General features: G+C 45.8%; 1 protein-coding gene across 2 annotated transcripts in view; it reads left to right on the forward strand.

The window, feature by feature from the left end:
• Nucleotides 1-2814: 2814 nt before the first annotated feature.
• Nucleotides 2815-25763, forward strand: part of PPARGC1A (PPARG coactivator 1 alpha) — a 622917-nt gene continuing 599968 nt past the window's right edge. The window contains exon 1 of one of the 2 annotated variants that reach the window (XM_045182634.2): nucleotides 2815-3296. The gene's annotated coding sequence lies outside the window, so the exon portion shown is untranslated. The remainder of the gene's footprint in view (nucleotides 3297-25763) is intronic. The other variant, XM_045182632.2, reaches the window with a different exon arrangement.

Consider the following 25763-nt stretch of genomic DNA (forward strand, 5'->3'; position numbering starts at 1 on the left):
TCTTTTCTCAATGAGTTAGCAGCTTCCTCTGTCTCCCCAGGGGTTGATTGTCTCCATCTGTTCTGGGTCCCTGTGGGGGCAGAGGAGGGTGGCTTGTTTTTGTGTTGTTGGGAACTAGCAAACAAACCTCCATGTTATTGCGCTAATGGCAGGTGAGCAAACCTTCCGAGGAAGAATTCTCTCCGAACGGAAGGGCTGCCTGGGAGGAGCAAGCTGGGCAAAGAGGAAGACAGTTTATCAGAAGTCTGTCCAGGTGGCTCTCTTTGGGCCTTCCCTGTTTAAAGAAGAGAGAGCTGGGGATTTGAGGGGAGCCAAATGTTTGTGGCTGGAGGCCAGGCTTCATTTATACAAGTGTTTCCTCGTTTGTTGCTCAGAGGGGATTCTTTCCACCTGTTCCTGCCTCTCCCTCGCTGGATGTCGTCACTGGGGCCCCGGGGCCTGCTCAGGGGATCCACATGTTTGGACAGTCTAACTTTCAGGGAAAGAGAAGTCACCAGCCAGAAGTCTTTGGTTCAAGACCCAGCGCTGCCACTTGCTAGGATGGGGTCTCAGCGAGGTAGGAGGTTCGCAAAGTCTGGGTTCAATTCTTACTACTTTGTAGCTGGGTCACCTGAGGCTGGTTATTTATCATCTCTGAGCCTGTTTCCATATCTATGACATGGGGACACAGAGCCCTGATCCTTCCAGGCTTGTCTTAAGAAATACATCCATTCATTCAACAAACAGGAAAGGGGATCACAGAGATAGAATTAACTTCCACCAGAGAGGGAGTGGGACCTGAGATGAAACCAGGTGGCTGCAGGAACAGAATGTCACTTGAGCTAAAATACTATATATAAAAAGCACTTTACAAACTACATTTCTATAGTGCTTTGCATAAACACTATCTAAAGAACTTTATTTAGACAGGAAGCCTAATATATCCCAGGTGTTGGGCCTAGTTTTGTATTGGCCAGTCCCTTTACAATTACTATTTACGGGAGTGGGACTGCAGTGGGATTGGAACAGGGGACAGTGTGAAGAATGTGTCCCTCTTCCTCCCAGCCCGGAACACAGGGAACAATGGAAGAACAATGGAGAATAAGCCCCTCCATTCAATACTGGTGAGATCAGCACTAACTTTGATAACGAAATAGAATTTCGGTGAGTCTAATACTTAAAAACTATTTCTGAAGCCAGGTCAGTCAGCATTATTTGGGTCTGAAGTTAGTACATTAAATTTCATCTCTCAATGTTCTTTCTGACATCATTTTAAAGAAAAAAAATCATTTTCTCCTTTATTAAAATCTACAGTGGCCAGAGTGGTTAGGGACTACTGATTTGAAGCATCATTTGTCACAGACCCAGAAAAGAAAATGCTGAATTATTTTTTTTAAAGATCATTTGACATATGTTTGAAAAACAAGTCGATCTCAGCAAAAGAAAAAAAAAGGTATTTAGCCTAGAATCTAATGTATTTTCTGAATCTTTACTAGAAGCAATGATATTTGTAAGAAAACAGAAGCTGTCTTCTAGAGAGTGCCTTATTTCCGGCTTTATTTCCCCTCTGAAATCGTGAGCCGGGGTTTGTGACATCACTGGGTTGCTCTGGAAATGTTTATTTCACAGAGGACTTCGACCTCGGGTGGGGAATTTACAAGAGGAAGTGTGAACTCTTAGAAAAACACAATTGGTCTGAATGAAAATGGACATTTGGAAAAGGATTCAGAAACAAAACAATTTAAATTGCCTATAGTAGTTTGTTCCATGTTTATTTGTGAGGCCTTAAGTACTTGTAAGATCATCTTACACATATATGCCATTTTTTAAAAAAAAATTTTGCTTACTACAACTATCTGCATAAACAGTTGGGGGGAGCGAGTAAGGAATGGCTATTTTTGGCAGAAAACAAAACCTTTCAGTTACTCAGATTGAGAGACAGGTTAGTTTGGTCCTAATATACCATCTTGTGTGTGTAATTATGTGTTTATATTTTTATAACACACAATAAACTTAATAGAATAGCTTGATGTAAAGAATTGTGACTCAAGGGCCTGAGTTTTAGTGCAAGAGCTACAAAATCCGTTTCCGTTTTTAACTATTAAATCAACAGAATGCCAAACTAGAGCCTTTCTTCCTGCTGGGGCAGTATTGTCCCCTAAATCCACTTTCCAGTTCTCTTAGCCTAGCCTAGTTTGATGTAGCGTTGACTTAGGTTAACTACAGCAACTGGCGAAAGGAAGTGGGTTTGCATTTGGGATGGGAGGCGGCGGCCACGGGTGTGCGTGTGCCTGCTCGTGTGCTTGTGTGGGGAATGAGGGGCACCGTGAAAGAAAGAAAATTGAGACGTAGCAAGTGTGTGAAAATATTTCTCCGTGGCTGGAAAAGGGGTCTCTCTGTACGGAAAAGCAGTTTTGGGAATTAAGAAAAAAAAAAAATCTTCAAAGAGGGTGTGAGGAAGGCTTGCCACGAGGGCGCGGGGCGTAGCGCGGTACCTGTACGTCTCCGCCAGCAGCTTTTCCCCTCTGTCCCAGCTTGCGGCGACCCACTCCCCACTCACCCACCTGCCCGGGGCGCGCACGGCCCAGAGGGAAGGGCTGCCTGCGGCCGGGGGCGCTGCAAAGGTCTGGCGGCGCGGGCTGATTTAGTGGCCGGGGCTGTAGTACAGGCTGTCCCCGGCAGCCGGCGGAGTCAGCGCGCCCACGTGATGGTCCTGGCTCTCCGGTGAGCTCCCCAAACAGACGCACACCCAGCCACACTCGCGCGCGCGCACACACACACATACACACACACACACATACGCACGCACCCCCGCGCGCACGCCCGCCCCTCTGCCTCTGCGCCCTCCATCCAGACTCGCTCATTCTCTCGCCCTCTCGCTTCCCCTGCGGTCTCTCGCTCTGCGCGCACACCATACACACGCACACGCACACACGCGCGCACACACGCAGCCGGCACAGGCGGCGGCGGCTGCCCAAGTCAGGACGAACCTCTCTAGGTACCGTCTTGAGAAGGCGGCAGTGGCGGCGGCAGCCCGAGCATCCCTCCTCAGCCGGAGAGGGAGCACCGCCGAGTTTCCGTTCCCTTCGCCGTTTCCTTCCCCTTCCTTTTCTTTATTTTCGAGAGAATTTCTTCTTCGCGTATTGCTTTAATTTGATTTTGAAATTTTTTGGTTGCTTTTTTCCTGTGTGCTTTTTCTCTCCTTTCCTCATTTTATTTGCATCCAGAGCATGGCGGGCTGCGGGCTGTCGAAAGATACCTTCTTCTCTTCCTTCTTTCACAACTACGGCTCCTCCTGGGAAACCCCTTCCAGCCAGGTAAGGGGTGGCTCGGTGCCGGGAGGTGTCGCGCCCCTTGCCCCCCCCCCCCCCCCCCCGCCGCGCGCTCACTTGGCACTCGGTGGGGAGGCAGAGGCTCGGGAGGGGGTGGGGAGGCTGGGGGGGCCAAGTGGGTCGCACTGTCTGGGTCAGTGCCAACCGGCGAGAGGAGGTGCCCCTTTCCCCCAGCACTGGCTCTCCAGTCTCCAGGGTCTGTCGCGTCCCTCCAATGCCCAGTCTGCTACCAACGTCCGCCCCCCCTTCCCAGCCCAGCGGGAACCCAGGAAAGAAGCTGGAGCCGGCACGTTACCCTAAACAACTCCAGGCAAAACCAGGGAACTCGAGCGCAACCTTCCCCAAGTCGCCGCGGGCGCCGCGCCCCTGTGCGCCCGGCGCCTGCCCGCCCTCCAGTTGCACCGAGGGGCTGCGGAGCCTCGAGTCTCCCGCGACGTGCTCTTCCTTCTCCACTCCCCCTGGGCCCCGAGCCACCTCTTTCCCTAAAATGGCTGCAATCTCAAGTGGAGGCGTCCCCTGACCCCGCGGAGGGGGGAGGGCAGAGTGGATGCTCTGGTGCCCATGACCCCACGCCTCCCCCAGCGCGCACAAGCACCCCACAACCACACACACTTAACTTTGATGACTGTGCAATGCAGTGTGGCTGCATCGTGCCCTCATCGCTCCCCACCGCTGGCCTCTAGGTGTGCATGTCGGTGTGACGGGGGGGGGGCGGGGAAAGGGGGGAGCTGGGGGCAGACTCCGAAAGGGGGGGCGTGGAAGCAGATGGGTGTTAGCGGGCCACTGGAATCTGGAGAGGCAAGCGTGTGCTCAGGGTCTAGGGGTGCAAAAGCTATTCTGGGAGCCAGAGCGAGAAAGAGAGAGAGAGGGGAAAAATACCTTTTAATTAAATAACTGTTGTAGTCTGCTGCCCCCACCGCATGTTTGGTGAAAGTCTACAGGCATCTGTCATTCCCAAACTACACGGGGAAGTGGAGCCTGAGTCGAGGGAGGAGAGATGTGTGTGTGTGTGTGTGTGTGTACGCGTGCGCGCACCCGCACGCGCGTGTCCAGGCTGGGCAAAGTTGGGGCCGGAGGCGAGGTGAAGGAGCAATGGTGAAAGGCACAGCAACTGTGGGCAGTGTAGGGTGCTGGGGATTCCCAGGCTGGTGGAGCGCACCGCGGAGGGAAGCGGTCCGGCGGGGATGGGGGTTGTCGAGGAAAGAGCTCAGTTAGGCCCGGCTCGCCCAGACACCGTGGCGTCTCTTCTTCCCAGCCCGCCAGCCAGCCTCGGTGGCTCGCTGGGCTGCTCGCCGCACTCTCCGGCCCGGGCGCGCTCCCTCCTCGGCCCGGGACTCAACGCGCTCCCGCGAGCTCTCCGCAAAAAATGCAAACCCTAAGAGCAGAACAGCTGAAAATGTGCTCCGCCGCTTCGCATCACACCCAGTTTTCAAAAAACAAAAAACAACAAAAAAAACCCCAACCCCCAAATCCCAACAACCAAAAACCAAAAAACTGAAATCGCCAAACCAGTAGTTGCCGGGTGAAGACCTGGCGTCTCTGGCTGGGTTCTCCTGAAAGCGCCGCGGCCATCCGAGTGAATAATACATAAGGGCGTCAAGGGAGCCTTGGAGAGGCTCCTGCCGCCGCCGCAGCAGCAGCGGGAGACGGCGGCAAGCTCCGACCAGACCGCCGGGCCGCCGCGGGCGGGGGTGTCTGGGCCGCTCTCAGGAAGTGTGCGGGTCGCTCGGGGGGCGCGGAGCTCCGGGTGGAGCGCGAGGACGGCTCGGGCACGTGAAATGGGGGTTCCGGGCAAGGCAACAGGGAAATGGGAGGCCCTGCTGTGAGTAGAAACTTGCAGGAATGCCGGGGTGGTCGCGCCGGCGCTGGAGTGGGGGGTTTGGAGAGTTCTTCGGCTGCCCAGGGCCGGCGCTGGGGCCTTTCTCCAGGCCACCCTCCCGGGTCTGGCGGGGGCCCTGGTGCTCTCCACGCCTCCGCGTGCAGGTTACACATTGCCGAGAGCCAAAGACCCCTCGGGTTCTGCAAACTCCAGCTGTCCAGGAGTGGGCGTCCGCGCACCTGTGGTGTGTGTGTGTGTGTGTGTGTGTGTGATTGTTGATGAGTCAGAAACCTACCCCAGCTCGCCTTTAAGGACTGAGACCTGTAGGAAAGGCTTCAGCCACGCAAGCCCGGCGGGGATTCAGGACTCCTTGGCAGCGCCGGGTTCCCCAGGCCCCCAGTCCTGGAGTCAGATGCGTTAGGATAAGTTTCCCGGCGTGTATCTCCGACCTGCACCTAGGGGCCGCGCAACTTGGGCACTTTGTTTTCCTCCGAAGGAATACAGAAAGGAGACTTGGGTGTAACGAAGCACGCAGGGATACATACAGCTTTCCAGCGACGGGAAGGTTGGCAACATCTTTAATGAGATAGGAAACAGGTCGTTTAGAGCGTTTAAAAGCAAAGGGCTGCAGCCAGATTTTCCAAGACAGGCAATCACGCGCAAACTCCTTGGAAACCTAAAGAGGTGGGCGAGAGGGAGGGGTTCCAGGCAAGGCTGGAGTAAAAGAAGGGGAGAACGGCGAAGGGGGTGGGGGCGGCGTTTTAAAAAGAGGAAAACTGTCTGTTTCTTCGGGTAAAGTTAGTTAAACTCGGTTTGGAAAAACATTTACCCCCAAAGGCAAGACCTTCTGGAAGGGGAGCCTCATATGTGCTAAGAACATCAGAAAGGATTCACGATGAGGCAGCGGGCGCTGCTCTGTGGAGGATGACCGGCCCGCAGGCTGGCGCTGGGTGGTGCGCTACTCTCAGCGCAGTGCAATGGTGTGGTGGGGAGGAGGAGGTCACTGGAAATATTGATTTCGTCTTCCAGTCGTGCGGTATGAACTTTAAGATAAAGTACAGAAACAAATGAGCGATGTACATCATTAGAGGAAGGTGCTCTCAAGTGCTACTGAAGCTTTAATCCCTGGGGCTAAATGCAACCAGGCAGTGCGCTTCACCAGAATCTGCCGGTTCCTATGCAGCCACATCACGGTGTGCAGGGACGAAGAACGTATGTGCATAAAGACCCAGCTTCTTGCTGATTCTCAGTTTGCATTTTCAGCGTTTGAGCATGGGCAAGTGACTGAGAAACCTGCTCCTGTTCCTACGGAGGAAAAAAAAAAAAAAAACAAAGAAAAACAAGGGCAACACTTTAAATCTCATCTTGGACTCTGGGCAGGGCTGCTAGGGAGAGAGGCCTGGGCCAAATTTGAAAGAGTGAGACTTATTCATGATTTTTACCTGAATTGCTGCCAAAAAGCTTACAATTTCTCTGTTCTCTAAAAATAGCAATGCTCTTCAAATGTAACTTGTTTACTCTACCACAATTAAAAATAAAACCCTCTTCCTAGTGTATAAAGTGCTTGTGAAGGTAAGGGTTGCCTGTACTAAAAAAAAAAAAAAAAAATCAAGCTTTTTATTTCTAGATCAATATGATGTGCTCTCAACATCTAATACCATGTAAAAGGAGCCCTTTTACAACATCAATAGCAGGCAGGCATGTCTCCTTAAGAAGCTCTTTTCCTGGAATCACAAGGCATTTTTGATTACTTTCGTTTTCACAAGAAACTTGATTATGACACCTCCGATTATAAACAAGCAAGCGAAAGAAAGCATGAAGATGGGGGTTCTTTATAGAGAGACCTGGACATTTGGGAACAACTGGGGTATTGATGCATTACTAAACACAAACACAAAAACGAAACCCAGGCATGAATCATTGTTGACTGGAAGGTTTTTAGTTATTCTCCGACGTTTTATTATTAAAACTGCTGGTGGTGGGGATCGGGGTAATGTTTTGGGAGAGAGCCCAGTGTGTATTAGAGCCGAAACTGCATCTGTTACCATTTAAAAAAATGGGAAATTCCATCTTATATCTGAGTAGACCATGTTGTAGATATTTTGCACCCACTTGCCAATGTGCAAAACATACCACAGTGAGAGGGTGTGTGGGGGGGAAGCATCTGTTTAGGTGGAATTTATTTCTTCAATTAGAATGAAAACCCCAATTAAAATGTGTATGTGAAATGTCTCTGGTTTGGCTCCGTGCAGCAGACAACAGACCATTCTTTAATTTACAGTTTCACGCCTAGGGATGGCAGTAGTGCAAGCTTCCAAACCCAGCCTTATCTTCTACTGTTGTGCTGTTCAACCTGCAAGTCTCTCCTGTAGTTGCTGAAGCCTTCCGTCTCCACTGACCACAGGGTGGTCATTACTGCTTGCAGTTTGGACCTAGGTCACCTTATTAGTTGTCACTGTGTAAGCCCGAATCGAAGCAGGCCAGGTCTGTATGATATTGCATCAGTCGATTGAAGGTGAAAAATGGAGCCAATTAGCCGACTGGTTGGGTGTCCGTGAGGCCAGACCTCTGACTTGATTCACCCAACTGGCCAGTTCTTTGGTTATTGGGATGCTGAACCTGAGTTTGGGAAAAAGACATTATCAACAGACTGGACAGTGCTTTTTTTACTTTTTCTTCTCTCCTCAAGCCCCTGCCACTCCACCAAATTTCCCAGCCTGGAAATATAAAATGGCATCCTCCTAAGGAGACACACTGTCTTCTCAGAGTAGGTAGTGTCTCTGCTGAATTCAGCCCCGGACTCTTATTAGCCGGCACCTGTAATTCTTCGTGCTCACTCTGTCTTTTCAAGCAGAATAGACGTTTCAGTGCAGAATCATTCATGGATGTGGGTAAGTTGCTGAAAGCTTGTGCTGACTGACTTTTTCGGGGAGCAGGGGGTGGGCACTGCTTTCATGGATATGGACAGCCAAAGCAGAGTATAGCCCACCGAGGAACACGTTTTTCCATCCAGTCCCAGGAACATAAAGAATTTAGTATTTTTTTCCTCTCTTTCCTGGGTATTTCATACTTCTTAAAGTGGTAACAGTATTTGGTTCCATGGAGATGAGCCAAGATTTGGGAATGTCCTCCATTTACAAAGTTGTTAGAAAGCTAGTATCTCAAAGTTCAAGAAATAGAAACTGGACTTCTATACATTGTAAACATTTTTATTTTCCTGAAGATGTATTATGAACTACAAAATAATTTTCAGGTACATTTCTATTTGCCTTAAATAATTTTTAGAAATCTACCTATAAATCCAGCTCACCTAACCCCAATTTTACCAATATAGGATTTTTCCTAGGGAGACAGAAATGTAAAAGAGACTTGTAATAACTTGGGTTTGTTGGGGATCTTGCAGGAAGGTTAGCTTCCTCAAGGCCCCGGCTTAAAAAGATTGTTTGCTTTTCTTAACAAAGTTCAATGAACCTAAAGCTGGGGAATCAAGCAGTGGTGACTAGGACTACCATTTATTAATGATGTTCCAAACACTTGACATGTTTTTGACCCATTTAATCTCCCTAGTAACCTATGGGGAAGGCAGTTTTATTATTTTTTCCATTTCATAGATGAGGAAAATAAGGTGCAGAGAGTAAGTACCTGGCCTAAGAGCTCAGTGCTGTTTAGGTGCAAGACTGGGAAATCCTGCAGGCAGCCTAGTCTCACAGTCCAGCTTGCGGGCTTGCGCTCACCCCCCACACCCTGCTGCCTCGCCAGTCCAACACGGAGACATCCCGCGCTGCATGTGCTTTTCTAGCCAGTCTGTGAGGGTGTCCTTCACTTGCCAGCCTCATGAAATGGTGAACATCTCTTTTGTCGGCCAACTCTGCCCATTTTTTCCTGGTGTTTAATATAATCAAATATAATTCTCTGGTGAACGAGCCACAAAGTCTTCTCTTCTGGCGCGTCAACAGTAACTGCCTGATGCTTTCTTTTCTTCTCTTGGAGGTAGACTAAATGTTTGAATTTACTATTCTTTCTGGCTTGAATGGTTGCCGCAGTTTGAGAGACAGACCGGGTCTTCTGATTGGCAGCTCCCAACATCAAATAATTATACTTTTGCCCTGACCGGTGTGGCTCAGTGGGTTGGGTTTGTCCCACGAGGCCAAAGGTCACTGGTCTGGTTCCCAGTGAAGGCACATGCCTGGCCTGTGGGTTCTGTTCCTACTCTGGGCACGGGTCGCTTATGAGAAGCTACCAATAGATGTTTCTCTCTCACATCGATGTTTCTCCCCCTGTCTTTCTCCCTCCCTTCCCATGTCTCTAAAAAATAAATAAAATCTTTAAATATTATAATTTTGTGGAGAGCTCATTCCAAACTTACATATTAGTACAATAACACTGTACTGAAGAAATACAATTTTAAGATTCATTAATAGAATAATTATACAGACAATTACTGAGATGCATCCAAACCCTATCATATATGTGTATGTTTATTTATGGGTAAATACACTCTTCATTTATAAGCAAACCTACCTCATTTTGGGTTTGCACTGCACTGTGTATATTTATGCTTGTGATTTAGTCCAAAATTTACCTTTCTCGTCATGGCCATGTTATAACAGGTGTCCCGTTCCGAATCACGCACCTAACATTTATGCCCACCACGACCTAATGCCTTTTAGTGGTTCGTCCCTCATATTGTGATCTTCCGAACTACAGGGGAGGAAAACATAAATGGCAGTCGTTACAGCAAGACAGGCTCTAAGAAGAGGGCAGAAGAGTCTCTCGCTGGTTTCTCGTTCCCGTGGCCCTAGCGGAAAGGCGAACGTGCAGGCTTTGCGCCCGGGTGCGAACGGGGTGGCCTCCCCTCGGTAGTCGCCATCCGGAAGGCAGAACTCCCTTTCCGAGAGGTCGCGGGATACCAGCGATCACCCTGCCCGCACAGAGGTGCGCGCGGCCCGCAGGCGGCGGGAAATGAAAGGGCAGCAGAAAAGTGATTTGCTCAAGAAGGCAGTGTGACTCTTTGGTCCCTTCAGAGAATTCACATTTTTATACAGCAGTTACATTTCAACATGTCTTTCTTCTGGATTATACGTTCGAAAATAAAAAAGGACAGGAGAAAATGCCAATAGGTGATGTTACCGCCTTGGCGCTCAAAGATGGTTACTTAAGGGACAGCACGGGATGTAGAACAGGGTACCAGTCCCTACCTCCCCTGATTTTATGGTAATAGGAATTGACCCGACTTGTTAAAGTTGCTAGATTTCTGTGTGTCTTGACACAGAGCGAGAGCTTGCCGTGGGGGGAGGCTCACCTAGACAGGCAAGTGCGGCAGAGGGGCCCACACACACAGGAGAGGCTCAGGGTGGGGCAGGGGTTGATCGCTGATGTGAAGGGACAATGGAAGCGTAATGAAACGTGGAAAAGCAGGTGTGCCGTTCTAATAATATGCTTCCCCTCTTTAGCGTGCACTTCGGGTTGCTTTGTGAGCACGTCCTCCCGTAGGTTTGAAGTATAGACCTGCAGGGAATAGCTAAGGGGCAAAGGGCATGTCCGACTCACATCGGGGAGAAGACCAAACACCTTGTGTCACTTGCCTGAGGGAGTAGTAGAAAGTGTGTTAGTTGTGTAACAATGAAACAAAACAAGCAAAAAAAAAACCCCCACAAAGTAAAAGAAAACTCTCACCAAAAACCTCTACCACATTTTGCTCCAATTTTATTATTTCCAGTAGCAGTTTAGTCCCTAATGTTAACAATGAATGATTATGATTCCGTAGTTTCATTTACAGCATAAATTAGCATTTTGTTTTCTGTTACAGCTTTTGAATGAGGAATTATAATGTATAATTTGCTGAAAATAGATGTTATCATCTCTTAGGATGAGAACAACCACATAAACTTGAACAAATGATAAAAATGGAATCAATTACATTTCAAATGGAAGTAGTTTACAAACCTCCAAATACAAAGTGACAGTAGTAGCTGGTTATTGTAACAAATAATTAGTTTTTTTTAAACAACATTTATTGAATTCCATTGACGATTTTGGTAATTGTTCACAGTCGACTGTGGCCCTCCCTCTTCCAAAAGAGGGAAATGTGGCATGGAATGACTGCATTTTATAACCCTCACTGTGCCTCATTATTTAGTGTTGCAACCAGAATGTACATTTATTTGAGTATATAACCCTTTTGGAGTAACAGGAAAACATCAATTTGTTGATTCAGAGTAACTTTCCTGTTACTCCGAAAAGCATAAAATGTTGTCATCAAACCTAGTTGGTGGCTTAAGATAAACACCCAAGGGCTGGAGATTGGGAGTGTTTTTAGGTTCCAAAGAAAGAAAAGAAGCAAGTGATCAAAATAGGTGTGAGCTTATGTTGAAGAGGGGACCATTTTAAGTGATTTAGGAGACCTTATATTTTTACTTCAGCAAGAATTAATGTCTTGTTGCCACTCCCCACACTCTCCTCACTGCAACCCTTCTCACTTGTATTGCCCGTGTTTCTGGGCCACTCTCAGCCCCCAGTGGACTTAGCAAGCCCCTTGCAGGGAGGAACCATGCCTTCTGGTCTGGATCCCCGTCCTGCCAGGCCTATAGTAGACAGACAAACAGATGTGATGGATAAATGGCTGAAATCTCAGCAAACAACTTTCATAACATTGTGTGTCTCGCTTTGTGTATTGTGCTTTGTGCCATCTCTTAGGACGATGAGCACGATTCTGTCATGTCCTTTTTGCAAATGGGAATTTGACTTGGAGAATAAATGAAACTGGCCTTCATTTAAGCATCCCCAGGGAAGAACACGATTGGTTTACCAGAGGCTCTTTAGACCTCTAAATTTTTAAAATGAAAAATTATGAAGTATATACTTAAATTAATAAATTCAGAAATGATAAAGCAAGAAAAGTGGGGATCTGAGGTTTTTAAATTTTTTACAATTTTTTTTTTGCTAACTGCTATATGCTGAGTGGGTCATTCATTTTTGTTATTTTTAAAAGATTAACCTATTTCTTTAAAGTTAATATGCAAAGAAATATGTTCAACATCACTTTATTTTTAAATTCCACGATTCGGTCTGAAACAAGTCAGGGGCGCGTTGTAAATACACAAGATTGTATCTAATGACAGGAGTCAGGCTAGCAGGTGCTGAGAAAGATGACTCGTGTGACGTCCAGGGAGCTGCAGGAGGGGATGGAAGAAGTCTCTAGAAGTTGGAGGGCTTGTGAGGTGACTCTCACCCATCGAATATGTGTGTGCAGTTCAGAGCAGAAGAGACTCTGCTTGCTCCTGCATGAAAGTAGGAGTGACATCCATCCCTAGAAAGGCTGTAAGGATTAAATGAACCCTTGGACTTGGGAACACCTTTGTAATTGATGAGTAAAGGGCTGAGTCAATGTTAGCTCTTATCAGTTGGTCCTCAAATATTTATAGAGTGTGGTTGACAGTGTGGCAGCCTAGCAGGGTGCTTGGCACGTGGTAGATTATATTCTCAGTAAATTATATTGCATCAGTGATAATAGAACCCATGTACTGAACACTTACTGTAACATTCTAGAGAGCATTCTATGTGTTTTACATGGATTAACTCAGTTATCAGAATAGTCCTATGAGGTGGGTACTATTGTTAGTATTACCATAACCTGGTAACAAAGGAGGTAGCTGAGGTGCAGGGAGGTGAAGAGACTGGACCAAGGCCACAGGGCGACTACATGGGACAGCCAGGGTTTGTATCGATCGTGTCTGGCTTCCAAGACCATGCTTTAACCCTCACTCCAGGCTGCCTTCCAGTGGGTGGATGACAGAGGAGGATCATAGCTAAATGAAATGCAGTGTCTCTAACATGGGTGTGAGTTTGAGGCGGAGTCTTGCCAGAGATTAGTGAATGGTTAGCTTCCTTACACAGGGAGTGGGCGAAAGTAGGTTTACAGTTATATCTGAAACACAGTTTATTCTTGTATTGTTTATTTATTGATTATTGTATTATTTATTGATACTATTTCCATGAGAACAACTGTAAAACTACGTTAGCCACCGCTGTGTGCTTTCAGAAAGGAGCAGGTAACATGACCATGATCATTTGGGTGAAGGGGAGTTTACTTGTGGCCGGAAGAATCACAGAAGGTTTTAAGAAGGCAGTGGCGTTTGATGTGGGCTTCAGAAAACGAGGTGGATTTGGGCAAGGGAGAGCAAGGGTGGGGATGGGGCCGAGGGGGCATCGAGGTAGGAGGAGAGCATAGGAGGAATTTGTCAAGGAGTGGTTGTGAAGGGTTGTGCTTTTTATTGTCGTTGATTTCTTCTTCATTCAACAAGATTTACCCAGCACCTGCAGAGTGCTTGTTCTCGTCCTCGGGAGCTTTACTTTAGTTGGAGAGCCATAAATCGCGTGATAGAATATGTGACGTGTAGAGCAGTCCTTCCGTATTTGCGGGGCATCCATTCCAAGTCCCACAGTGCTTGTCGGAAACCACGATGGCACCTAACCCTATACATACTATGTTTCCTCCTAGACAGACAGACCTAGGATAAAGTTAAATTTATCACCTAAGCACAGTAAGCGATTAAAAACAACAATAAGAAAATAGAACAATGACAGCAATACACTGTATTAAAAGTTTTGTGAATGTGATCTTTCTCTGCTGGGTGACTGATGGGGAGTGCTTATAGCATGGATACACCGGACTAGGGGTGATTCATGCCCCCTCAGTAACGCCAGATTTCATCACGCTACTCAAAATGATGCACCATTTAAAACTTAGGAATTGCTTATTGGATTGCTTATTTCTGGAATTTTCCATTTATTATTTTTAGACCTTGGTTATTGGCAGGTAACTGAAACCGCTGAAAGAGAGCCGACAGATAAGTGGAGGCTGCTGTATTAAATCTTTTTGTATCTATATCCATATATATATATATACCCATATGAACCTAGTTATCATCTGTCTGTCTATCTGTCTCTCTGTCTACCTACCATCATCTCCTTTACACTGTGTGAAGCGCCAGGGAGGGAAAGTGAAGAACATGTACAGAGAACAGAACAGGTGAGGGCAGGGTCTGCCCTCCTCGTGGTTTCAACTTGGGAAATTTCCAAGTGCGAACTTCTAAGGGGAATCTCCAGCTCTCCCTTGGTGGTGTTGCTTCTCCCACCAGCCCCCCTCCCTCTCTCTTACTTACCAAAGGGAAGGAGCTGGCAGAGTTGGGGTCCTGGGAGTCAGCGATTTACATAGCAGCCTTGCTTTCCCCCCTGCAGTCCTGTCTGTCACAGGCAAGAAAGAAAGCTTTCAAACTTGCTTGAAAGTTAGGATCCTTGCTTCATTTAAATCTGCTCTGCTGACAATATCAAGAGAAGAGTTTACTCAGTGAATCAAATGTAAAGTTTTATTTTGGATTTGATGGCACTCCAGTAGATTACTAAACTTTTTCTGGATTAAAATTAGTCACCCAAACTGGAGAGCAAAATAGCACCTGAAGTTGGGGACACACGCCGGGGCCCACACAGCCATGCCAATGAAATCTTTTACTTCTTTCTTTATATGATGTCCCAGGAAAAGGGTTATGTTGCTTTGTGAAAAGAGCCCCCCGCAAAAAAATTGTAAAAGGGAGTAGAACTCCATTGCTAATTGATTTTTTGACCCTGCTAAGTAACAGTTGCATTAGAAATAATTTTAACATAATTTTCCCCAATCAAACTGGTCATAAAGAACAAGTTGGTAGCAAAAAGTGGGTTGATTCTTTGTTTACAAGTATTAAAATAAATACCACTTATTTCCTCAAATTTTGGTCATATTCATTCTTTTCCTGTATTGGTATAATCAAGTACGATGATGTTTGGGGAGTGTTTGTAAACTGTATTTTAAAAAAAGATTTTATTATTTATTTTAGAGAGGGGAAGGGAAGGAGAAAGAGAAGGAGGGAAACGTCAATGTGTGGTTGCCTCTCACTGGCCTCCTACTGGGGACCTGGCTCACAACCCAGGCATGTGCCCTGACTGGGAATTGAAGCAGGGACCCTTCGGTTCTGTGGCCGGTGCTCAATCCACTGAGCCACAGCAGCTAGGACTGTAAAGTACTTTCTTAGTCATTGTCATTATGGTGAATGGAGAGCTTCTCTTCTGACAAGAGACCATTTTTGGATTATAGTAGCATTGAATACAGACCCAGAAGTAAAGTAAATGTTAAATAAACACACATTATACTCACTTAGGCAGTTATTTTTAAAATGCCTCCTCACAGTGACATTAAACATTCGCATTGCGGGGCCTCACTCCAGGAACAATGACTAGACCCACATTAACTCTCTTGCCTTCTCTGAGACCGATTCTGTCAAGTGACCTCTCACAGCATCCCAAACCAGCACTGGCCGAGGTCATTCCAGGCTAATGAGTCTTCCCCCAGACATTACTGAGTTGTTTAAATAAAGTGATTAGAGAACATTCTGTAATAGGAGAGCCTTTGAAAATACTGGAATATCCCTTTTTTCTCTGAAGGATTTTGGACCAGTGCCTCCTCTTATCCTTGGGCATATAGAGTTTTGAAGAAGATAGTAAGTGCTGCTTGAATGCTGGTTGTTATTAATTCTTTTGTTCCTTATTGTATTTAGAGTAAGTAGCTACAGTTTTTGTCTTAGTTGGTTTATAAATATCTTTTTTAAAAAACATTATTTGCGTCACCTAGAACATTAAATAGAGTACAGGGCACAGAATAAGTGCTAACTAAAATCTTTGTTGCTTGTTTAAATAGACATATAACCTTTGAGTCACTCTGGGATTCGAATGATATCAGCCCTTAATTCCAAAGCGATTAAAATGTAGAGGGGCAGGGTGTTCCTTTAAGCATCAGATCGAAAGGACATTTGCTGAGAAGGGAGTTTCCCCCTCAAAATATGGACCAATAACTCTTTTGTTCTGCATTTTCAGGTACAGGAAACACTTTATTTATGTTTTACTACCTAATTTAAAAATACATTTAAACTTGATTTTCTAGGGTACTGTTTTTGAATATCATAGGCCAGGAAACTGATACAACCATATTATTAATTTTTCTTACGGCAGATATGATACATTTTTAAAAAGATTTTATTTATTTGTTTTGTAGAGGGGAAGGGAGGGAGAAAGAGAGGAAGAGAAACATCGATGTGCCAGAGATACATCAAATGGTTGCCTCTCGCACGCCTCCAACTAGGGACTTGGCCTCCAACCCAGGCATGTTCCTAACTGGGAATTGAACTGACGACCTTTTGGTTTGCAGGCTGGTGCTCAATCCAGCCAGGGCTGCACATTTTTGCTTTGGAAATTTTTCTTGGAAAATTTCAAAATGAAAGAGGAAAATTAAGACCATATATATACTGCAAACATAAAAATAATCACAGATAATGTTTTAATATATATCCTTCCAGTCTTTGTTCTAGGCCTATGTATTTCATTTTTATATAACATTTTAAAAAAGATTTTACTTATTGATTTTTTAGGGAGAGAGGGAAAGAGGGAGAGAAACAGCAAGGTGAGAGCAAAACACCTATCGGTTGCCTCTGGTGTGCGCCTCAGCTGGGGACAGAGCCCACACCCCAGCCGTGTCCGCTGACCGGGAGGCAAACCCTTGACCTTTTGCTTTGCAGAACGATGGCCAACCAACTGAACCACACTGGTCAGGGCCGTATTTCATTTTAAAATTGGTATCCAATGTCAGCATGTTTATAATGTGATTTTAGCCAAATAAATCCTAACCAACCTGCCAAGCAGGGTTTTATACTCCTTTTCATGGTTCTGTGGTGTTCTGTTGTATGGTTGTAGGGTCACCTATGCAACCACCACCTCATTACTGGGCATTTGCCTTGTTGCCAGTTATGACTAAACCTGGTACACATCTGTGATTATTTCTCTAGCATGATAGCCCATAATAGAACTCCTCGGTTAAAGGGCATAACACTTTTTAAGACTTTTACACTCCCAGCAGCTACCTGTCAAGGTACCAAGTGGAGGCTGTGATAAAATAAATCCTCCTCTTACAGTGTTTTCTTTGTCCATTTGAAAATTTCAAAATAAACCTTTTTAATGACCCTATCAGGCAAGAGGTCATACTTGTAACAATGACGACCTTCTTTTGTCTTTAGTTTTTGCAAATTCTTTGGCCTGCTAGAACAAAATGTGGGTCAGATGAGCCAAGCAAACAGCTTAGGTGAAGAGTTTTAACTCTGGTTATTAGATAAGCCTTTTCCTCTCTTTCCAGGGCATAATATCGCTGCAAATACCTACGGGCTTGTGTTCTGTTGAGGTCTGCCGAGGGAAACATCGTTCTTGTTTCCCTCATAGAACTACTTAAACTTCCAAACAAGGACTACGTCTGGACTCTAAGCAGCATCTCTTGTCATTCCTGAGAAAACTCCAAGGGAAGAGGCATGTGGACTATATACTAATGCATCATTATTCTTGGTCTGGCCTGGACCCAGACATGACAAATCTAAGAGATATTTGTGAAAATGAAAACTCTTACACTAAAGTAATAACGATTAAGTTCACAGTGAAGGTAGCTCTGATTTCTCTCCAGCTTGCCCGACTTCTCAGTTGCCCGCACAACTTTCCAACAGTGCTTTGGACCCTTGGTCTGTTAACCATAGACTCCCTTTCCCCAAATCTTGCTTGTACTACAGTTTGATTCTTCCCTAAGAGAGTGCATTTGTGGGGAGGGGGCAGCAGCTGTTCACTGTTCACACTCCTTAGGCCCAGAGGAGCTGTGGTCATTTTTGCTTCCAGAACACTATTTTGCCACGATCACGCAAAAACGGTATGGTCCCTGTAGCCCAGAAATCCCCATAGACCACATGCTACCCTTCTTCCTGGCTGTCTTACCATCTCCCTGTCACTTCTCCTTGTCCCATGAGGGCTCAGACACTGGAGACACCTGGCTCACATCCTCCAATTTACCCCAGCTGCCTCCACCAGGTGACCTTCAGCATTCATGTGTGGGGGACTTTAGCTTAAGAGTTGCAACACTTCATCTGCACTAGGTTTTGGTAGCCCAGTCACATTGCCCACGCCAAGGCCTCATCCTTGAGAATGTTCTGGAAACTTAAACTCTCGTGTAAGTACATATAATAGCTTCATAGCCTTTCAGTTCCCTCACCCATTCATTTCCAATATCTTTGGTCCCTGTGCTACTCTCCCTTTTCTCTCGTTCATCAACAGGACCCTTCCCCTCACTCTTTTTTTAGCCTGCCCAGAGTCCACGATTTATCACCTTAACCACTGTCTTGCCAAAACCTCAAAGCCTTTAATCTCTTGTCCTTTTGTGTCTGTCCACAAAATTCCAATCTTGGGTTAGTCCGAGCGACTGCTTTGTTGGCTCTTGCATGCAAGGTATTGCCTGCCGTTGGAAAAACCAGTCATGCCAAGGAACGCCACTTTAATTTTATTGTCCCCAAACTCAGTGCCACGCAGTAAGCTTTGTATGGGTCAGCAGGCTCACCCACTGTCCACATCTGTAATGCAGACACTGCCCACCATCCTCCACTCCCTTGCCTACTACTGGCCTTGTTCCCAGGCGAGGATTCACTTTGGTGAAACCCTTCTGGCAATGACTTCATAACTCCCAGTTGCTGGGGACTCTTAGTAGTCCCATTTTTTTTTTTTTTTTTTAGGCATTTCTGTGACTTTGACTCTTCAAGAAGTTCCTTTGACTTTGCTGGGTGACTTCTTCCTGTCTTTCATCACATCCGCTCTGCTCCCTCATTGCCTCTATTGCTCTGCCTGCCCTGAAATGTGTTGTTCTGGGGGTTCTGACCTGGATCTCTCCTCCTCCACTCTGTTCTTGCTCTCCGTGGTAATCTGCCTATGCACGGAAATCAGTCACATGACTGTCTTTCAGACTTGAGTTTCTGGGCAAGCTCTCTCTCCTTAGCTTCGGAACTATTTAGCCAGCTAGCTACTTAACAGTCCCATTGATATTTCAAGCACATTATGTCAAAGAATTCCTTACCCAGTTTGCATATCTCTGGGCGAAGGTGACAATACTCATCCTACATATCTGTTATCTTTTGCAGTATAGCAAAACTATATGGCTTAAAACAACCTTTCTAAGTGCATCATTATACAGGCGAGGAATGTAGGCTGAGATAAGCCAGGTGGCTCTTCTGCTGGACTCAGCTGGGTTCAGTTATGTCTGCAGTCACCTGGCAGCTGAAGGCCTCACTCATAAATCTATCTGGCAGTGGCTGCTCATCATCTGGGGCCAAGGGGCTGAGTGAGCTATGTATTCACGTATCCATGGTTCAGCCAGCTAGCCAAGGCTCATTCACTTAGTGGTGATCACAGGTTCCCAGGAAAAGCAAGAGAGAAGCTGCAAAGTTTCTTGAGGCCTAGGCTCGGCACTCCTACAGCATCACTTGTGTCTCATTCTGTTGGTCAGAGCACATTGCAGACCAGCCCAATCCAGGCAGCAAAGAGAGAGATTTTACCTCTTGATGGGAGGAACTGCAAGGCCGCATCACAGGGCATGTGTGTGTGTGTGGGGGGGGATGGGGGAGGGTGGAGGGTGGTGAGGGAATTAGTGACCACTTTTATAATTTGCTACACCCACAACTCAAGTCAACCTGTATCTCTTGCTTCCCTTCTTTTTAAAAACAAGTTTTATTTTTTGATTTCAGGGGAAGAGAGACAGACAGATAGACATCAGTTTGTTGTTCCACTTATTCATGCATTCATTGATTGCCTCTTTTATGTGTCCTGACCAGGGATGGAACCTGCAACCTTGATTTACCAGGACAGTGCTCCAACCAACTGAGCTGCCCAGCCAGGGCCGCTTTCCCTCTTCTTTCACTTCTATCAGTCATCAAGTCAGGTCAATTTTGCCTTTATGGTAACTTGCTTATTTGTTTCTATATTCAGCCACTGGGCTAAATAACTCTTAAGCTCAATCTCTGTGTATTAGATTGTTAGGGGTGGCGTAAACAACAGAAATTTATTTTCGCACAGTTTTAGAAGTCGGAGTTCAAACTGTCAGCAGGGGCTTCTTTCGGGCCATGAGGGAAGGATCTCTTCCAGCTTTTCTCCCCGTTTCTTCACATCGTCTTGCCTCTGTTGTCTCTGGGTCCGAATGTCTTCTCCTTATAAGGATGAGGGTCATACTGGGCTAGGGCCCGCCCTAATGACCTCATTTTAACTTCTTCACCTCTGCAAGGACCCTATCTCCAAATACGATAGTGATATTGTAGTGGTAGGGTAGAAATCTCAGGGTCTTTGTTAGGTTTGTTAAGGCCGTTATTTTTATTTTTAAATAGCTTTTGGTTTTCAATTATAGTTGACGTACAATATTATATTAGTTTCAGGTGTACAACCCAGTGATTGGACATTAGATAACTTGCTAAACCATTATAATTATTATTCTTTTCAATCATAGTTTACATTCAATACCATGACGGACCAGTTTCAGGTGTACAGCAAAGTGGCCAGAAAACCATGCACTCCGCACAGTGGTCTCCCTTGCTGCCCTCAGGGCCCGCCTGGCCCCATGACTCGTTACCTTAACAGTACTGACTGTATGCCCCATGCTGCATCCCACATCTCTGCTTTTGTCATTATTTTCATGGCTCCCTCCTAGACTGTAAGCTCGCTGAGGGTGGCACGCTTCGTCTTTGTGACTCCAGCGCGCAGGACAGGAGCCCTCCAATACACAGTGGTTCATTTGAATGAATGACTGCCTGCTTGTGAAAAAATAAGTAAAATTAACTCTGGGAGATGGTTGTCCAGAAACAAAGTGATGTCAAGATTTGTCATTTCAGAAGAGAGTATTGAATTTTGTGGCCCAGTGCCTTTTGGCTGATCATCAAGAAGGAAGTGAGACAATCCTCTCTTTCACTCATTCAGATCGTGCTGCGACTAGTGCAGAGTGATTCAAGGGATGTGGTTGAGAGACTGGCGCTTCTTAGACCCACCTCATGCAATTAGAACATGTCCTGTTAACTAAAGAAAGAAGCTGAGACTACATTGCCAATGACAGCAACGTTAGATTTTTCAGAAAATGTCTGTATTAGGGTTTTCCAGAAAAGCAGAAGAAACAAGGTGTGTGTATGCATAAGGGGAGAGGATGGATGCTGTAAGAAATTGTCTCATCCAATTGCAGGGGCCTGGTAAGTCCAACATGTGCAGAGTAGTCAGTGTGCTGGGGACCGCGGGAAGAGTTGCCATTCAAGTCCAAAGGCCATGTGCTGGCAGAATTCTTGCACGGGGAAAGTCAGTCTCTTTTTCTACTCAAGCCTTCAACTGATTGGATGAGGCCCACCCACATTATGGAGGACAATCTGCTTTACTCAAAGTCCACCAATCTAAGTGTTAGTGTCATCTAAAAACACCTTTACAGAAACATCCAGAATAATGTTTGACCAACTATCTGGACTCTGTGGCCCAGCCAAGTTGACACATAAAATTAACCTTCACATAACCCACTCTCCTGGTCCCACGTGGTACTTCATGATGTAGCAGGTAATGACCGGAATGTAGGCAGAATGATTGGACTAAAATAAGCAACCGACCTTCGTACATATGCAAAAGGGACTCTTGTTGAAAGTGTCTTTAAGGTCTTGCCAGATGTAGATATTAGCTAGCATTTAAAAAAGTTAATCAGTAGTTGAAAAAGGAATAGCTATCTAATTTTCTGTAGCCAGAGGGGAAAATATGATGAGCCCTGGGTGTTGAAGAAAACTTTAAAATCCTTATTAAATTTGTGGTGAACTTAATTCCAGTTGATAAGCTACAACACGAATACAGATACAATATTCGTTCTTATGCAGACAGGAAATCAAAGTTTCTGGTATGTCCTGGGAAGGAGTATTATAGATTAAACAAAATAATGAAAATAATTATTTGATTAGGAACCCAAGCTGAAGTGCTGATTATCACAGCTTTGTTATTTTCCTTTACTATTACTCTTAGATCTATTTGTGATTCTAATCAAATTCCCTGTAGTTTCTGGTCTTTGAACAGACTCGGAAGAGTTATGAAAAGAAATAATTGCTTTCTTAGACAGTTTTGGGACTCTGAGGAAGTCTTTCATAACAGAAGAGGCCTTTGTGGATGGTCATCCGAGGGGCAGTAACAGGCACGGAGCTACACATCCATTAAGCCTTGAAAACATTTATTAAGGTGAGGAATTTGGAGAAAGCTATTTTTTTGTTCTTCAAATGGCCAGATATTCAGATGACGAACTGCTGTCCTCAAAGATGTCTGTAGGCGTCTGGCCCAGACTTAATGGGCAGTGTTTACGAAATCCAGGGAAGAGAGAAAGGTTGCTCGTAATGACGAATGCAACACGATTATTAGTACTGTCGTCGTGTTTACTAGCGAGTATCACCCAGGTATCAGACTCTTCCATTTTTACTCCGAAGAAAAGAATCTCTGAAACATTTATATCTTCCCAGGCCCGTTTGTGTAAGAATTCTACATTGCTTTACAGTTTTGACTGCTTCCTACGGAAATCTATCCATACAAAAATTCCATAAGGAAATCCCAGTACTGTGTAACGGTGGAGGTCTGGCATTTTACAGCCAGCTCCGCAGGCTACTGAGTTTCAGTTTTATGAGCTGTAAGATGGGCCTGGTGGTGTCTACCTTTTGAGGTTATTCTAAGAGTTATATGAGATGATACATTTGAAAGGCTTAGGGCGGTGCCTGTCGTTTCGGAAGCTGCAATGATGATTGTGAACAGGTGCTGGCCAGGGTAACAAGAGACAATTTCAGGGAAACCGTAACATCCGTGTGTCCCCGTGTTTTCCTCTGTTGTCTTCTGGGTTTGTTTCCACAGACCACTCTGGTGATAAGGTAAGTGTCAATAAAGTATTTTCTAAGGAAAACATTTATTCCCTTGTCAAGAAGCCTGATACCCTAATGCACACAGGTCAGGTCATTTCTAGAAGGTTTGTTGTCTGCTTCGGATTTTAATATTTTTTTTCCTGATTTACAAACAAAATGGAAAAAATGCCCATTTATTTGCAGGGCATAAAAACACATAAGACCAAAGAAAATTAGAAGGTAAAACTCCAGAATAACATGATTCTTCAGAAAATACAATCCAATTATAGGAGAGAGGTAATATCCAGTTCTTTTTTGGTTGACCTATAATAAATGCAAATTGCTTAGGTATTTAACATAGAGTGGTATTTCAAAACCAAATGGTAACTATTATTTCTATTATCAGTGGAAAAGTAATGTTGAGGTAGAAATTAGTACTTTGGGTTTATAAATGGGAAGGAAATCTTTTGAGCATAACTACCTGAAAAATTGCAACTCTGCATCTCAATCATTCTTTCAAGAAGCATTTTGGAGGCTCTGTCTGTGCCAGGTCCTGTTTGAGAACCTGGATAGACAACGGAGAGTGAGAAGGAAAGAGCTTGGCTTTGGTGGAATTTATAACTGGTAGGAAGAGACAGAATAAACATAATAAAATGAAATGCAGGCGCAAGATAATTTCTGAAAGTGATACATGCTATGAATATTATAAAAAAAGAGTGATGGGACAAGGATGGGGTGTGTGTAAGGTGGAGAGGGTGTGGTCGGGGGTGGTCAAGGAAAGTCCCCTGGTGCTGGTCTGGTTGGTGCAGGTCTGGCCCGAGCTTCTGCAGAGGGTGTCCAGGCTGGTGGAAAGTGGAAAGCACCCGCCCACGTGGCTGCAGCTAGGTGAGTGAGTGGGTGTGGCTGGAGATGAGGACAGAGCTTAGTGGAGCCCAGATCCCAAGAGACTGCAGATGCAATGCAAGGAATTTAGAATTCTCAGTGAAAGGGGCACTGAGGTTGTGGCCTGCCTTAGGCTTTCAAAGGTCACTTTTGGCTGCTTTGAGGTGGGTGGCTTACAGCAGAGGCAGGAACGAATCCGGGGCTGGGATGAACCTTTGGAGGCTCTTGTGTGAGATTGGTGAGAGAGATGGCGGAGGCAAGGGCTAAAGACGGAGCGTCATTAACCTAAACGAAGAAGAGCTTGGGCAGCTGCCTCTGTTTGCCAGCGTGGTAAAGACCTCTGAGTGTTTGGTAAGAAATGCAAATGAGAAATTTGAAGTGGGCTCCTCAGACATTAAACTGTGGACAAATCTTTCTGGGCCCAGGCCCAGCCTGGAGTTTCACGCATGAGATTGTTGTAAAGTGTGAACGATGTCATGTCCAGTTATATAGGACAGTAATGTTTGTTGGGGGAACGGGAGAGGTTTGGGAATATTTAGGGTGACACCATTTAAGTAGCACATTCAGGACAGATGCCCGTGATTCTTGGCCAGGAGTTAAATTCCAGGGGTGGGTGAGCAGTGGACACTCTGAGTATAATCATGAATCCTGCGGTGTTTTCAGAAATAAATGCTTTAAATGACTAAGTGCGCAGGCCTGTTTATTTTGGTCACTGTTAAGAATGATTGCCCAGTTTGAAGGACTTGGTGCTGAAGCCTTTATTTTTATTTATTTATTTCTTTAAAAATATTTTATTGTTGACATTATTACAGATGTCGGCCACCCCTCTCCCCTTTGCCCACCTCCAGGTGCTGAGATCTTTAGAAGCTGCTGGACATTGCCTCAGTTGTTCTGTGGGAAAGGATGTCTTCCGGGGCTGTTTCATGCCAATGTTTCCTCCTCCTCCCCCGCCCCCTCGGTTTCTCACACACACATGCACACAGCTTTGGTGGATGTTGGATGTATGGCAGGGATTCAGACACATCATGGGATTCAAGGTCAGAAAGTGAAGCCACGTGTCCTGTGAAAAGTCGTGGATCGAGGCTACTTGCCCTCACTGTCTTAGGAGCCTCTTACTCCCCAGACTCATGTGGCTAAATTTCAGCCCAATTGGCTACCAAATCTATAACCCTTAGTTAGTTCCCCATCTCAACGGGTATTCCTTTTCTGCTTTATTTTGCTTGGTTTCCCAGAGGGCAGCTCTGTTGGGCTCAGCCCCTGGAGTTGCCTATCTGGTCCTGGTTCATGGTGGAGGACGGCGGTTGTCCCCTAGTCCATCTACTCAGCAGTGCTGGGCAGATCCATTGGGTCAACGACAGATGGGTCCCGTGTAGCTGTTGTGCGAAGAAGAGCCGTCTTCACTTTCCCTGCAGCCTGTGGTCAGTGGAGGAGGAGGGTGTTTCTGGGGGCAGGAACTGCTGGTGCCGGGCTGGGGCTGTCTCTGAGGAGGAGTGGAGGAGGGTTGTGGTGGAACAGCAGCGGTCAGATAAGAGATAGTGCCGGTGGCCGAAGGGGTCTGTCTGACCTAGAGGGGGGTATTCTAGATACAGTGGTCAGATGTTCACTCGTAAAGCATGGCGAAGACGTGAGACACTTGTCCCATCGCCCTTAGTCAGTTTGGGCTGTTATCTACTGGGTGGCTGATAAACAACAGACAGTTATTTCTCTGTCTGGGAGCTGGAAGTCCAAGGTCAGGGTGCCAGCATGGTCGGGTTCTGGGGCGGCAATTTTCTGGGTTGCAGACAGCTAACTTCTTGTGTCCTCACGTGTCTGGAAGAGAGAGACTCCTTGTGTCTTCTTCAGTTGTAAGGACACTACACTAATCCATCATGGGGACTGTACCCTCATGACCTCATGACCTCCCAAAGGCCCCACCTCCTAAAACCATTACTCTGAGAATTATGTAATGAATTTTGCTGTCATGACGAACAACGTATGAATTTGGAG

This window comes from Desmodus rotundus, chromosome 4 (assembly GCF_022682495.2).
Source record: "Desmodus rotundus isolate HL8 chromosome 4, HLdesRot8A.1, whole genome shotgun sequence".
NCBI lineage: Eukaryota > Metazoa > Chordata > Mammalia > Chiroptera > Phyllostomidae > Desmodus > Desmodus rotundus.